This window comes from Montipora foliosa, chromosome 3 (genome assembly GCF_036669935.1).
Source record: "Montipora foliosa isolate CH-2021 chromosome 3, ASM3666993v2, whole genome shotgun sequence".
Classification (NCBI taxonomy): Eukaryota; Metazoa; Cnidaria; class Anthozoa; order Scleractinia; family Acroporidae; genus Montipora; species Montipora foliosa.
In genome coordinates, this window is record NC_090871.1 from 52,048,158 (window position 1) to 52,054,155 (window position 5,998).

A 5,998-nucleotide genomic window follows, 5' to 3' on the forward strand; every position below is an offset into this window, starting at 1 on the left:
TATCGACAGTGAATGGTAATCCTGAAGAAAGAGAAAGGAATGGTCAAAGTCACTGAGTAGAAGCTTGTAGGCTGAGACCAGACCCGAACGTACTAAGGTAACTGGTTTACAAGTCAAAGAAGACTCAGAGGAAAACTGTATGGTGACGATGATGCGTGAACTAAGTGTGACATAGGTGTGAGGGTCGATCTCTGTTGGCACAGGGGACGGGGTGTCAAACGAATCTTGCATGATGGGCAGATGAGGTCAGCAACAAAGCGTCATATCCTGGTGCAAAGGGCCTTGGCAGCTGATCAAAGGACAACTGGGAATTTGAAATGGACTAATAGTATGAGTTTGAGTCAAAGTCATAATAAAGTTTCAGCATTGAGGGGAATAGCAAAGCGGAGAATAAGAAAGAGCTTTGGGCCGTAGAAGAAGGGGCTGCCCTAAAGTCAACAAGAGGCTTCTCAGAAACTGAGAGCTCTCTTCATGCCAGTAACAGAAAGACTGCAGGCCGGATTTGAGATAAAGATACTTGAGGGCGAAGTAAGACTAAATGCTAAAGGCAATGGCGTGTCTGAATGGAACTGTTTTAGAAGTTATGGACAAGGCAAAGGATAAGCTGAAGAAATTATAATGCAGGATGTTAACCATGATCTCTTAGAAAGCTCAATATACTATTTGGCGAGCAGAAGTGAAGGATGCTAAAAGAAGAGCTGATATAGAGGATATTACATGGCCGCGCGGATATACGAAATTTCGGTTCGAGTCTTGAAATATATTTCACGAGTGAGCTTAGCCATTTACTATTCAAAATATTATATAAACACTAATGAAATACTAAATCATTTCACGAAAGGCATCGAAAGGCGCGATTTTTAGATGTAACCATAGCAACAGTGATCTTGTCACGTGTGAAGATATCATGTTTTTGCGCGAAAGCTCACTTGGTATTTCATTGGTGTTCATATAACAAAAAGGAAATACAGCTGTCTACGCATAGATCAATATTTCATGACCCTGAGGAAAGGAAAACTGCCTACGTATGTTGTAAAAAGGCTTGTCTGAAAGGCCTGTGGAAATCGTTGACTTCGGCGGGCCTGCAGACAGCATAAAGCGCTTAGCGAGTGAAAGTACTGAGATTCGGAAAACACGACCAACATCATGTCTTGAAGATCCGGGTGAAGTTTCGACTTCAAAGCTGATTTTCCAGGTGGGATTTTTTGTCTTACCTGTTGTTTGTGATTGCAACGTTGCCTCTCACTGGCATTCAACTTTTATGGATGATTTAAATTGTATAAAAAAAAGAGGATAAGAGGATTAACTCATTCGTGCAAACTGTTTGCGAGTTAAATTTGCAGTTAAGTTAATAATGACTTCGTGTTAAGTTAAGCTAAGTTAAGTTGCAGGTAAGGTTGCAGTTAAGTTTGAATTTAACTGTTTGCGAGTTAAGTGTCATCGGTATGGATTTTGGAACTTAAAAATGTACAGCAATGGAAAATTTAAAGTGCTACTATGATCAAGAAATCACTTCCTCTTTTTCTTCAGATTTTAAAAGTGTGATTGCTTATCACTTGACTGGCAAAATTTTGAGTTTTGATTTTCATGCAAAGGCTGTTTACTTCGAGTGTTAAGTTTTGGATTTCACGGACCGCCATTACTAACGTTCGAAACTGACCGACTGGACCTAAGAGGGTTGGATCTAGGGAAAAGTGACGTAATTTACGTAGCTTAAAATTTCATCGTGTAAACGCAGCTTAATATTATATACTCAAAACAAGAGTTTAAAAGTCTGAAAGCCCGAAATTCCCGTGCTTCATATTAATTCATTCGCGTACACACGCATTGCATTCTCAAACTATTGAGACTTTGTCGTCATTTTCTCCTCGATTCAGCTCTCTCAAGAATGGCGGACCATTAAATAGGAAAATTCCTGTTAAAATAAACAGGTGTCTTTTTGAAATCAAGGCTTAAAACTTGGGTCACTTAGTTTTGAAATCCAAAGAATAATGAAAGTTGATGTTTTAGTTTAAAGACGCAGGCAAGTAAAGTCCGAGAGACCTACCTATGGAAGAAAGTTACTCGAAGTAGTGGAAATGAAGGTCATGAAAATTAATATTAAGGTCTTTCGGATGATGGTGACATCATACAGCTGTATTAAATTTGCTCAAGTATATTGTAAAAATAGGCGTGACTCTTGAAATGTTCACTGGGGACTGTTCAGAAAACAGAATATTACTTGGAATGACATGTGCCAAAGAAGGTCAAGGAGAATAAAAATGTTCAATTCCTGTATGATTTAAGCATTCAAAGTGATCGGGAAATATACCATCAAAGGCCAGACATTATCAATCATGAATATTGTCGTAGAGGGTTGTTTTTCGTCTCGGGAAAAGATAGAGGAAGTGTTAGACCTATTACAGCTCTTGAATATATTAACGATATCCATGTTGGTCTTAATAGTTGCTGTTTGCTTTCAAGCGCATGATACTTTTAACATTAGGGAGTTTTTTTAAGGACTGAGCTATCGACATCGTTTTCAAGATGTACTTTTTTCTGATTTGCATTTTTTGGGTTTTGTAGTTGTTACATAGTTTGAATAAAGTGAATGCTCTTTTTTTCTATGTTGACGTCCCTGCACACAACAACAGATAATCAACTCAATAATCACTTTACTTGTGCTTCCTCTTGGCACAATGAATGCGGCCAAAACTAAATAAAGGACCTTCTCTTTCGAGAGGGACTCGTCTCTTCATTCTCCTTTAACCATGAATGATCAATGATTCAGAATTGACTCCGTATTTGTGCGTAAACATTTAGGAGTGGTGCTTTCCAGGAACATGTCTTGGAAATCGCAGAGTTTAACAATCATCAGAAAGCTATCGAGGAGTTAAATCTGTTTATAAGGGTTTCAAATTCGTGGCATTTAGAAGTAGTCTTAAAAGTTTATGTGAATGGGGGTGGTCGATCTAACATAAAACACGCTGCGACGATCGTACTTCGGGTGAATCGGAACTGTTGGAAGGTGTCCAATTTTAGGAAACTAGAATGATTAGGAAGGCTATGAAAAGGAATGTATTGCTGTTACTTGAGATCGAACTGTTTTGCAACGGTTGAGTGATCATAAGAGGTTGGAAAACTCATTAATTATGTATAAAATGGTATCGCACTTCCCGATTTATCTTTTTCTTGTAGTTCAAGTTGTCATGCCAGTATTCCTACCTGATATGCTTTGCTTTTGTTTTCCGCCTTAATTGTGGTGATCACTAAGACGTCAACTTTAATTGTTAAATTTTCCGTCTCCTGTTTTCTTTTGAATTGGTAACAATTCCAGCACTTACCATTCGAGTGAACTGCTTTTTCTTTCAAAGACCCTTTGGCTTTCCAGACACGGACTATGATTGCAGAACGAAACAACAGAAACAATGAACCTAGGCCTGATAGTAAAAGAAGCTACAGGTTATAGGGAGCAATGACAATAGCAGTCTGGATTAGCTACAAGATTACTCTTTTTTTCCTGTGTTGGGTCATCCCCTTTGCAGATTACTTTTTTATATGTTAGTTTCGATTTACCCATCTTTTGGAATAAAACTCGTTCACTTTCGTGCGCCAATTGTACAGTCATTATGGTAACCATACATCTGTTCAATTCCTTCAGCAAACAGGAAAGTCTCCAAACAGGAACGCAGAATTTCCGGTTTCTTGGGTACCATCTCTTTACCGTAGTAAGCAGCTCAACGCAGACTGAAACATTTCCGAAATTTATCCATTTTCCCGGTGGATCGTTTGAAAATGAACTTCTGACGTGTCACCCTGCCCATTGCTACACCATTTAGTGGTGTGAATGGGACCTAGCTATGCCAATCTTTTTGTAGGATATGTTGAACACCAATTTTTTAATCAGTACAACGGCCCCAAACCTGAACTGTACGGCCGCTACATCGACGACTGCATCGGTGCTATTTCATCTAGCAGAGAAGAACTCGATCAATTTATAACGTCCGTCAACTCTTTTCATCCGGCTCTTAAATATACCTGGGAAATTTCGGAAACTTCATTGGCTTTCCTAAATATCAAAGTTTCTATTAGAGGCAACGTGCTATGTACTAGTGTGCACTACAAACCTACTGATTCACACAGTTATTTGTTGTATTCATCGTCACATCCATCACATGTCAAGAACTCCATTCCTTATTCTCAATTTCTTAGACTTCGACGTCTATGTAGTGATGACTCCGATTTTTCCAGCAAATCAGAGGAGATGTGCCAGTTCTTCGAAAAACGTGGCTATCCTGTCTCTGTGGTCAAAGCGGGCCATCATCGCACCCAACAATTTGATCGACAGTCATCGCTACAAACGTCACAAAAAGATAAGAATGACAGAATTCCATTCACCCTCACTTTCCATCCTCATAATCACGCAGTCAAAAGCATCATTCTTAGTAATTTTAAATTACTCCAAAATGATCCCGAGACTGGTAGAATCTTTTCGCAACCTCCACTTATTTCATTCAAACGCGACAAAAACGCAACCTCCAGGCTCTGCTAGCAGGGTGCTGACGTGTATGGTAAGATATTGAAACCACGACCGTGATATGGGTGGGCGTTATTTTACCTCTAAACCAAAATGCCCCCTTGAAAAATAGTTGCACGAGAAACAAAAGCGAAAATGCCTGCCACGTTTTGTAGGTTTCCTTGGATTTAAACATTTAATTCTGACATGACCGACGCTTGAATTTTTACTGTACGAGACTATGAGACGCCATCAGACCATCAGACGCCCATCGCTACACTATTTAATGGTTTGAATGGGACCTAGCTATGCCAATCTTTTTGTAGGATATGTTGAACACCAATTTTTTAATCAGTACAACGGCCCCAAACCTGAACTCTACGGCCGCTACATTCATTCAAACGCGACAAAAACGCAACCTCCAGGCTCTGCTAGCAGGGTGCTGACGTGTATGGTAAGATATTGAAGCCACGGCCGTGATATGGATGGGCGTTATTTTACCTCTAAACCAAAATGCCCCCTTGAAAAATGGTTGCACGAGAAACAAAAACGAAAATGCCTGCCACGTTTTGTAGGTTTCCTTGGATTTAAACATTTAATTCTGACATGACCGACATTTGAATTTTTACTGTACGAGACTATGAGACGTCATCAGATGAATGACTTCAAACTGGACATGCATCGGCCAGAGTAAATGCCGCATGTAGCTTTTTTCAGGAACAAAGTAACTGTGTTTGGATGTCGCGCGTTCAAGTTATTTGAATATTATTTAATGTTGTGGTAACCAACTGATTTTATTCCAAGCACCGCCATTTATTTGCTTCATTGCTTTAGTTCGCGGGCCGAAATGAAATTAAACTTCAATTTATTGAATTACAACTTACCTTTCGTGCTTTCGTTTCTGTGGAATGGCTTGTTCAATATTAACCTGCGATCAGGCTCTATTTTAGTCTCGCTTGGTACGTAATGTGGAGTTGGCTGACCAAATTCCTCTTCGAAATTCCTTCCGCCCACTTTTTTTGATTGATTGACATGTCCTTCATCGGCCAATCAAATTTACTTCCAGTACACCAATACACGCGTGGACGGGAGGTTCACGCTAATTTGTTTTGACCACAGTTATTTACCGTGGGAGGAATATTATAAACGAATTCGAAAGTTACCGTTGGCTTTCATTTGAGAAAAACACATTTAAAGCATGGGGAATGTTTTTGACGACTATATTGCGGCAAAGGCCGGTGTAATTTTCCTTCGAACTTCACTGAATATGCAATCTTTTAAGCTTGACATCTTAATTTGTAATTGAGATAACCTAGCATTCTGTCGTTGGACGGTTTGGCAATAGATTTTTACAGAAAAAAAAAAGAGAAATACATTATTCTTTTAACGTGCTTGCCCATGAAGGTTTCTTTGGTGATTTTTTCGGGTAATATCTTCAGTTGCAGCGTATTTCTAGAATTGCCCGCAGTAAAATCAGGCCAGCCGACACCATATCGGAACCAT

At 39.4% G+C, this 5,998-nt stretch overlaps 1 long non-coding RNA gene across 1 annotated transcript in view; it reads right to left on the reverse strand.

The window, feature by feature from the left end:
* The window catches only part of LOC137997634 (uncharacterized), a 20,332-nt gene extending 14,817 nt beyond the window's left edge, over positions 1–5,515 (reverse strand). The window contains exon 1 of the long non-coding RNA XR_011122538.1: positions 5,380–5,515. This is a non-coding gene — a long non-coding RNA (uncharacterized lncRNA). The remainder of the gene's footprint in view (positions 1–5,379) is intronic.
* Positions 5,516–5,998: the final 483 nt, after the last annotated feature.